The following is a 10,024-nucleotide window of genomic DNA, read 5'->3' on the forward strand; positions in this document are numbered from 1 at the left end:
GAGCTCAGCCACACGGTTTTTTGAGGTCTCTTTCTTCTAAACACCACAGTTCTCAACTTAGTTTGGGGGCACACCTTGAGCAAAAGACAATGGAAATAGATTTAAAAAGAAGAAAAAGGCCAGAACCATGCCCCCATACATGCCTCTATCCCAAAAACTGGAACTTACACGTTGGTCAGAATGGTGGAGTGTCTGTCACGTAGCTCTCTCTTGCCAACTCCCTTGGGGTGAGTTCTCTTAGAAGCACGCTGCCCTCAGAATTGAGTGGGCGAGGTACTCTAATCCCTGAGATCTAGTTGCTGGTTCTATCCTGTTCAGCAATCTCTAGGCCAGGAAGAGACCTTTTGGCCACAAGTAACACATGACCAGAACAAGAAAGACCTCTTAAATGTTGGCGTGCTAGTCAATGAATGTGCTTAGTTGCTTTTAGAGAAACCATTAGATCTTGTCTGAATATTTGACACTATAAACTATGAAGTCTCTTCCAAGTCATTTGGAATTGGCCAATCTTTTGATTTCCTAATGACCAGTGCTGGAAATACTACATTGCAAAAGTAAGTATAAACATAGTGGTAAGTCCAGGGTCTTCTCGGCAATTGTCGGAAGCTCTGTCCTAATCCTAAACTCATCCAACAACTCTCTAGGATGACACTCAAGTTAGCAAGTTAGTTTAAAGACAATAATTTCAAAATCAAATGTTATTATACCCAAAATAGAGGAGACAAAAGCAAACAGGTGTCTGACTTCCAGTCAGCCCGTCTACATAATGAGCTCCTCCTGGATCTAAGGTCCATGAGAAGCTAAGAAAGAGTACAAGTTCAAGGCCAGCCTGGGCTGCACAGTGATTTCCAGGCCAGCCTGGGCTGCAGTTAGTGAGACTCAAAATCAGGCAACTGGATCCTAACAGACTGTTTGAAGCAATCTAGCCAGCAAGCCTACATTCGGTTGCAAATGTGGGTAAAACTATGTGCTGAGGACCAGGGAAGAAATGAGTTAAACACTGATTTGTGTCCCGAAGGAACTTGCTGTAAAGAAGGTGGCACAATTCCGTGACCGAGAGTGGTAGGCGATGTAATGCAGGAGACAGAAGCACGTGGGAGAAAGACACTAACTCAGAGACCATCAACACACTCCAGCGAGAAGTCAGACCCAAAGCAGCAGTGTCTTTCTTGCTCTCCATGGTGTCCCCAGCTCCTCACACATTGCCTGCCCAGAGCTGGCACCCAGTAGGGCAGTCAGTAAATGGTGTATGACAGAAAGGGCATTGGTGACTTTGACTCCGGTAAATACGTAATCTTGTGTTTGTTTGTGGTTCGTTTGAGACACAGCTCTCTACTATTTAGCCCTGGCGGTCCTAGAATTCACTCTGAAGACCAGCCTGTCTCCAAACTCTGAGATCCACCTGCCTCTACCTCCCAAGTGCTGGGATTAAGGGTGTGAGTTGCCATGCCTGGCTAAATCTGTGACCTTACGAGTCAAACAAGGTGGGTCCGTGAATGTCATCTCAGAAGAAGCGGTGTGAGTGCTGGTTGGGTTTTCTCAATCTGGTGTGAACTGGAGACACCTGGGAAGAGGTCAATGGAGGAGGGGTAGCCTCCTCTACATTGGCCTTGGGCAAGTCTGTGGGGACATTCTCTGATTAATGATTGCTATGGGAGAGAACACCACACTGTGGGCAGTGCACCCCCAGACAGGTTGTTCAGGAAGTGAGCAGGCTGAGGGGAAGGAGCCCGTGGCCAGCACATCTCCATGCTTCTGCTTCCGTTCTTACCTCCAGGGTTTCCCCTGGCTTATCTTGACAATAGATTGTAAACTGCTTTTGGTCCTGATGCTTACCATAGCAACAGGAAGCAGGCAGAACAGAAAACGGTGCCGTGTTGGAAAGGCATCTGTCTGTACATTATCCTCTGAGCCAAACCATCGCCACCTTCAGGAGCCTCATAGAAAGAGGGGACAGAGCTGAGCATAGTGACAGACACCTTTATTCCCAGCACTCAGGAGGTTCGGGCAGGCAGATCTCTGTGGGTTCAAGTCCAGCCTGTTCTACAGAGTGAGTTCCGGGATAACTGGGGCTGTACAGAAAGAACTTGTCTCAAAATGAAAAAGAAAATTTAATTAAAAAGCCAAGGGGCCTGCTCCTTAGTATCTAGTCATCCCTCCCAATTCCTTGTATACAATTCTACCCTGAGTGCATGTGGTCTTAGCAGACAGTCTAGAGACTTAGGTGGGGAAGGATGAGGGAGAGGCACCCTCTAGGTAGCTATGGGAAGCCATTAACTCTGCTGGGTACGGACCTTCTAGGATGGCTACTTTATGTCTCCTACGCTCTTGTTGATAACCACACACTGTTGTAATTAACTCTGTAGTAAGTGCATTCATCACTTCCCCTGGGTGAACTGTGATGGGATTGTACATTGGTTGGTCCCTGGGACCTTGTAGGGGCTGTGAGCTCTAAACAATGTCTACCCCTGAGAGGGGATTTCAGCAATACTTGGGTTAGCTGTCAGGATATAACAAACCAAGGATGAGTTTGTGAAGAGCAATGGTTGCTTCTGCTAAGCATGACAGACCAGGCAGCTGAAGTCTGAGAGTGGTTGCAGAGGGACACTGTCATCTGTCCCCGTAGGGCTTATGGGAGTGAGGGGCAGTAGCATGCTTCTCACAGCTGGGAGGTCAAAGAGTAAAGAAAAACCCAAATATAGTCTTATTCAAAAGCCCTTCCGGAACTCCAAAACCTGGGACCCATGGGTGGAGTCAAGTAGCAAAAGAAGGGAGAGAGTGATACCCAGTAAGTCTGACCTTTGATACAGAAAGGGAAAATCCATGGTCCAGAACCCAATCTGAGGCCATAACAACGGTCCAGTGGACAAGATCATGGTAATAAAGAAATATTCAGTACTGGGGTTTCTGGAAACAGGGAAGCCTTTTTTTTTTAATCATTCAAGTGAATAAATTTTATCATACACTTTTCTTAAATGAAGATAGGTTAATACTATGTTTCCTGCTGTCATAGTTCACATCTTAAATGATAATAACCCAATTATACATGTAAAATACCACAAATGATGGAACTGATTCAAGTAGTAGTTAAGCATCTCTGATAATGTAAATTACTGAAGTAAGAAATACCACCATTTTTGCATATTTTACGTTTGTTAAGGAATGCTTTCTCCAAATTGTTCAATACAGTAAATTTCTGCACAGGTCTAGAGTTTTTAGCACAGTAAGGTAGGTGTACAATGAGCACATTCATGAGCAGGCCAAGTCCAGTGGAGAATGTTGACTGTCCTGTTGTCACCCTCTACGTTCTTACCTTAAGACAGTGAATCCTAAACCTGGAGCTAGGTTAGCAGTAATCAGCCAGGGAAGCCTTTTAAATAAACAGTGAAAGATGCTCACAGTCTGGCTTGTGAGGCTATGGAATGTGGAGCGTGGAAACAGAAAAATGAAGTGGTGTACATACATCTTGACTTGAGACACAAGTTAAGCAGTCAGAGGCAGTGCACAGGGAGTCCGCCCCTGATGGAGTGGCCCACTCAAACCACTGGGGATATTTGGTCATCATCAGAGGAAGTCACTGTGGATATCAGGGACTGGAGGACCATAGAGGACCATAGAGGAGAGACAGGCATGACGGGCAGCTAGGGATGAGGAAAATCAATGTGTGATGCCTCGCTTCCGTTTGCCAACAGTTGAAGGAAGAGATGGATGCAGTAAGGGCCTCAAGACAAGATGGCGCTACGGTGGTTTGTGGAGCTCTTTGGTGAGGCAGGGTCTTTACAAAATAGAAAAATCTTTGATGGATCTGCAGGACCTTGACTGACATGTAAACTGTGTCTACGAGGTGATGGAGCAGCTCACATACTGGAAGAGAGGCGGCCAAGACTGAGGGAAGGGTCTGTCTGGGTTACTTGAAGCAAATGTGGCAAGATTTGCGTTGAGTCTGAGTTCCTAAGGAAGAACAATTGACCGGAAGCCAAACTCTGTGCTAATGAGCTTCTGCAAGGCACCACGGCCTGAGGAACAGCTCGCAGAAGGCACCTATGATAAAACATTACAGGTGAATCGAGCATGTCCCTTGGCGGGCTGTTATCCCATTGACTAAGTTGGGTACCTTTCACTCCTGCAGAAAGACAGACTACAGATGAAGATAGTTTGTTCAGCCATGGCCTCACCCAAGCAGCCAGGTATGGTGGGTGGAGAGACAATAGCTGGAGATACAGCCACAGCCCCAACCCAAAGCCTCTCTGACCCAGGAGCTCACTAAGTCACAGGTACAGCGGGGGAGAGCAAAACCTGTGCCCAGGGAAGTCATCAGCTCCCGTGGGGAAGCAGCTGTTAGTGCTTGACTAAAGGCTGTAAGACCCAAGGTGCTTCCTCACATTTGTGCTTGCAAAGTTATTACTGCCAGCTGTCTGTTTGGACATTTTCCTGTTCCTGTTTCCTTTTTGTCCCTTTTCTCACTTGCGTTTTATATTAAGAGATGTTCCCACCCATGTTCCAGAGATGGAGGCATGACAATAGTGTCTTAATTACTTTTCTATTATTATGACAAAGCACTATGACCAAAGTAACTTATTTAAAAAGCATTTCATTGGGCTTATGGTTTCAAAAGTTAGAGTCTGTGATGGTGGAGAAAAGGCATGGTGGGTAGGCGGCTGGAACAGTAGCTGAGAGCTCACATCCTGACCCATAGTGGAAGGCAAAGAAGGAACACTGGGAATGGTACAGATCTTTTGTAACCTCGAAGCGTGCCCCAGGGAGATACCTCCTCCCACAAGGCCATACCTCCTAGTCTTTTCCAAAGAGTTCCACTAACTAGGGACTGAGTAGTCAAACATATGAGCCTACGGGGGCCATTTTCATTCAAACTACCACAGAGGACCCAAGGGTTTGGTTCCTTACCAGAGTTAGAAACTGGTCAGAAATTTATGTCCCTCCCTCCCAGGCTCAGGAACCTATGTGGAAGAAGATGTCAGGGGAAAAAGGTAAAAGTCAGAGGAGGGGAGCAGGTTCAAGGCACTGTACAGGACTGACTATCCTCTGAGCCGAACTGTCACCATCAAGGCTTCTGCCGAAGATCATCACATCTGAGCATCATAGGCATGGTCAGGGAGCGTCATAGGAACTTCTCCTGAGTATCCAGTCCCCTCTGCCAACCAGTGTTATGCGTTTCTGCCCTAATTGTGTGTGGTCTTCTGGAAAGAGCTAGAGGCTGTGGATGGGGAAGGAGAAGGAGAGGGTTTTCATCTGTGCAACCAAGAGGAAGCCATCATCCCTGCTGCATACTGATTTGTGTGACTACTTTAAGGTCATCTGTGTTCCTGCCCACGACCCCTCCCCACTGTTCTGTAAGTAGGCCTACTTAACCCACCAGTTTCCCTGGGTGACCTTTGGTGAATCATACCTTGGTTTGTCATCCAGACCTTGGGGAGGGGAATGAGACAGTCTCTACCCTTGGGAAAGAAGTAATTTTAGTAACACGTAAGCGAGGTATTGCTGTGCTGGAATTGGCCATTTTGCTTTGGGGAGGATCGTGGAAGGATCTTGGAACTTTGGGCTGAAAAATAATTAATGCTCACAGCTTAATGAGTTATGGTGGACGCTTGGAAGATAATGCTGAGTGCAACACAGGCAAATGGAGGCCTGACGAGTGAGGGTTCAGAGGGCACAAAAATGTCACCCAACGTTTCCCAAATGCCTATGGTTCCTACTCCTGTTAAATTTTTTGTTCCCAAGCATCCACCTATGATCCTGTGAAGTATGCCCTATGATCAGGTGACTGAAGAAGAAAAGACAAGAACCTGGCTTATTTATTTTCTGTCTTTCCCAGACAGGATCTCACTATGTAACCATGGCTGGAACTCACTCTGTAGATCAAGTTGACCTTGAACTCACAGAGATCCACTTGCCTCTGTCTCCCAAGAGCTGGGATTAAACGTGAGTACCACTATACCCAGTTACTGGCAGTTCAGTACACCACGTAAATATCACCCAGAAGTGGTAGCTGCCACATTACTGACCCTTTCCAGAACAACCATGAAGGACACTGGAGAAAAGTCTTCACAGTAGACAGAACTTGGCAGTGTGGACATATATATGAGTTTTCACTCATCTGTGGGCTGTAACCACTGGATTGGTAATATGACCAGGGACATAGAAGGAACATGTTTGAAAAATTGATGAGAAAGACATTTGGGGAAAGAGTGAGAATAGATCTCCTCAAATGATAGAAGGATGTGAAGTAATTGTGTTCCATGGAAATGCTTTTCAAAAGATGACGTCAGAAGAGGAAGAGTTTAATAGTCAAATGGATGGGACGGCCCATTCTGTTTCCTTTTCTAGTCACTCCTGCCACTGCCCAATGGGCCCAGGAACAAACAGCCATGGTGGCAGAAAGGGAGTTATGCATGGGCTTAACAACATGGAGTTCCATTTACTGAGGCAGATGTGACCATGGCTGCTTCTGAGTGTCAAATCTGCCAGCAGCAGAGACCAATGCCGAGCTCCTGATGTAGCATCATTCTCTGGGTGGACCAACCAGACACCACACCATTTATCTGCTAAGGCCACGTGACCAGTTACAGGAATGGAATTGTAACTGACAGTGATGTTTGTGTCCTGCCTGCTATTAAGAATTTGTAAACATGTGAAGTCGATATTTGTGGTTTTCTTTCTTCTGCTTCTTTATCTTGTAACACAGCGCCAGTTGATATAATATTCCTGATTACATGTTGTAAGTTTATATTATCATATTAAAGTCATAGGACACTAAAAAAAAATCAAAAGTATTTCTCAAACAATTACTTTTCTCTACAGAGCTCAGAAAAGTCCAGATGGTGATCTTCGGAGCTTCAAGATTTGCTGTTTTCTGTGTTGGCTTAGATTATTTGCTATGGCTTTGATATTCACAGGAGCTCACACTTAAGATACTGGAGACTGTGAAAGCATTAGCATTTTTAGGGATTGGAGAGACCTTTTCAAGTAGACTATAGTAAGGCGTGCTGAGGTCAAACCCATGGCCTTACATGGGCTTGGCAAGAACTCTAGCACTGGACACTTGTGCTTCTCAGCGATTAAGGCTGAGGGCAACGGGTGCCTCATGCCTTCAGATGAGAGAATGAAGCCTTTTGAACTCGTTCATGTGCTTGCCCAAACACCAGCCATGTTTATTCGGTGTCATTGTGTATCAAACATTCGCACAATATTCAAAATTAGATATAGAAGTGAAAAGGGCATCTTTCTCACAGTGCGGGGTGAAGACACAAATAAACATTCACACTCCACATGAAGATAGAGAGCTTACCAGAGCCCTTGCCTAGCATGTGGCAAGCCCTAAGTTTGATCCCCAAACCTTAAAAAAAAATCTTTGCCTGGGAGACTCGGTGACGTCCCAGAGGGGGTGTAACTAAGCCATGTGCTTCTCTGGCATGCAGTAGGCCTGCCCACTCTGCAGCTGAGTGTGGCAGCATGTCCCTACAGCCACAGCACTTAGAGGGAGGGGTAGGAAGACTGTAAGTTAAAATCATGGGGAGCTAGGGGCATGGCTTCATGGGTAAGAGCGCTTGTTGGACAAACTTAAGAACCTGAGTTCAAATCCCCTGCACTCACATAAAAATATTTCATGTGTCTCTTCAAACCTGTAACTCCAGTGCTGTCTGTTGTGGGAGGTGAGAGGAGAATCCCTGGGGCTGGCTAGCTGGCTTTGGGATGAGTACGAGATTCTTTCTGGTAGAGATAGTCTCAGATAAGGTGGAGAGTGATCTAGCAAGACAATGACTGCTCTCATCTGGTCATTACATGCAAATACAGGAGCATGTGCATGTGCAAATACAGGTGTGTACACACAAAAGACACACAGCAAAAAATGAACAAGCAGCTCGAGGTCAGAAGTTCCAGCACAAGAGTACAAACGTATTTTTCAAGGCATGAGGAAGCTGAGGCAGGAGGATTACTAAAGCCACTTGGTGCAACTTGGCAAGACAGGCACGGAGATGAGAAAATGCTGTCCTACTTTGCTCATGTCCTAAGATTTAGAAACAGAAGGAAACTGATCTTCTAGAAGGAGGAAAATGAGTACAACTATACAGAGGCTTGAAATGCATGGGCACTTTGGGGGAGGGTAGTGGTTGGTAAAGATGTAGGGGTGGGTAGGGTGAGTGCGGGGTGGGTGGGTGCAGGGTATAGGGGGTAGGGTGGGTGTAGGGTGGGTGTAGGGGGTGTAGAGGGGTGTAGGGCGGGTGTAGGGTGGGTGACAGTGACAGGAGTCAGACACGCAGTCTTGAAGTCAGTGCTGAACATTACCCATCTTAATCCTTCGAGTTACAAGGTGGCCAGAATAGGTGCAAGGAGGGAGAGGAGACATTTGGTTTGTCGTTGAAATGATCAGCACAATCCTTGTAAAGAATGTGAGGAAAATACATCAGAACGGCTGACCAGGAACAGAAGACCTGAAGACAGGCTGTGGGAAAGGGACTGAAGATGCCTGAGCTCTGAAGAAAGCTGAGATGGCAGAGACCCTTCTGGGAAGTAGAGTGAGCAGGGCTTAGGAGAACCCAAGGAGCCCACCTTTGGCAACCTAACACATCAAAACCGGCACAGAGCACCCATTAGCAGAGACAGAGAAAGGAAAGATCACTTCTTGACGAACACTGTATCCCAGAGGGAGACCTGGAGGAGAGTTGAGCCCTGAGTAGGGGCTTTCTTGGTCACTAGTTCTTCCTAGTGCTCGATTGGGGCGAGGAGCCTAGCCTTAGCCCTGCCAGTACAGAATCTGGAGATCAGACCCTCTACCAGAGTCAGCTGTGGCCCGCCATCTCTTCCCCTTTCTGACCCCTGTCCTGGTCTGAGACTCTAGTAGATGTCCAAGAGATGCGCAGGAATCAATGTCCAAAGCCAGGATGGCTGTATTTACCCACAGTGGCCCAACGAGCTGTGGATGGAGCCAGGATCTTGAGTCTGCCCTTTCATTGCAGAGCCTGGGTGCTCTGGGGTGGACAGAGCTGGTTCTTTTCTTAGGGTCCTATTAGTTCAGGGGAAGAAGCTCATTCAACATGAGGTCTGGAGCAGGAAGCCTGTCTGAGCTGCTGGGGTTCCAGATCAGCGTGCTCACCTTCTGGTGAAAAGACAAGGCCCTGACACTGGCTGTCACTGGCACATGCAGAGTGGTGGGGCCTCACCTGTGCAGACTTCATCCTGGGCTGCTTGGTAAGTGGCAGCAGAAGTGAATCCATAGCAAAGCTCGCTCTCAGCTTGGGGATGGTGCCTGGGACCACCACCTGCCAATGGGAGACTCCAGGTACCTGAAATGACTTTCCTCCAAAGTTGAAGTGCTTTGATGTTCCTAATCTTATTTGATCCTTTGCAAAATTTGCAGGACGATATTGAAGATCTTAAAAGTAACTAAGATCATGTTAGTGCTGGAGAGAAAATCTCTCTCTAAGGCGCTATGTCCAAACCCACAAACTATTCAAAATGGCAAGCATCTCTGCTCTCCCCACCAAATACCAACTCCTGAGATCCCCAGACCCTTGCTATGACCTTCCCCACTCAACACTAACCCCATTCACTTCCGTCTGAAATCTAACTGTGTTGGGTCCCTTTGCAGGCTGGGTACCGCGGGGAGCCAGGGGTTAAAACCCGGGGCGCGTGTGGCCCCTTCCCCCTCCCCAGCCCCCTTGTCTCCACTCGGCGGCGCCTCGCCTGGAGCGAAGGTTCCCAGCCCTGCACTAGAGGGGAGGGGGGAAATGGGCTTGTTTCTCGAGTGGCCAATCCACGAGCTCGCGGTGCCTCAGAGGAGGCGCCAGCATTAGGCCGGCCCGGGGCTGCAGGCTTCCCGCGGCAAAGTACAAATGCGCCCGAGCGCAGCGTCTGGCGCCCGAGGCGTGCACAGCGGCAGCGCTCAGCCTCCCCCGCGCCACCACCGAGGGTCCTGTCGCTCCTTCGCGTTCCAGACCCGCGCCGGACCCCGCGCCGCCTCGCCGCCGCCAGCCAGCGCCACCAGGACACTGCGCCCGGGTGACGG

General features: G+C 47.8%; 1 pseudogene; it reads left to right on the top strand.

Annotated features, from left to right (window-relative positions):
- Set-ps4 (Set nuclear proto-oncogene, pseudogene 4) overlaps positions 1-10,021 on the top strand; it is a 13,207-nt pseudogene extending 3,186 nt beyond the window's left edge.
- The last annotated feature ends 3 nt before the right edge of the window (positions 10,022-10,024 follow it).

The sequence above is a fragment of the Rattus norvegicus genome, chromosome 1 (genome assembly GCF_036323735.1).
Source record: "Rattus norvegicus strain BN/NHsdMcwi chromosome 1, GRCr8, whole genome shotgun sequence".
Classification (NCBI taxonomy): domain Eukaryota; kingdom Metazoa; phylum Chordata; class Mammalia; order Rodentia; family Muridae; genus Rattus; species Rattus norvegicus.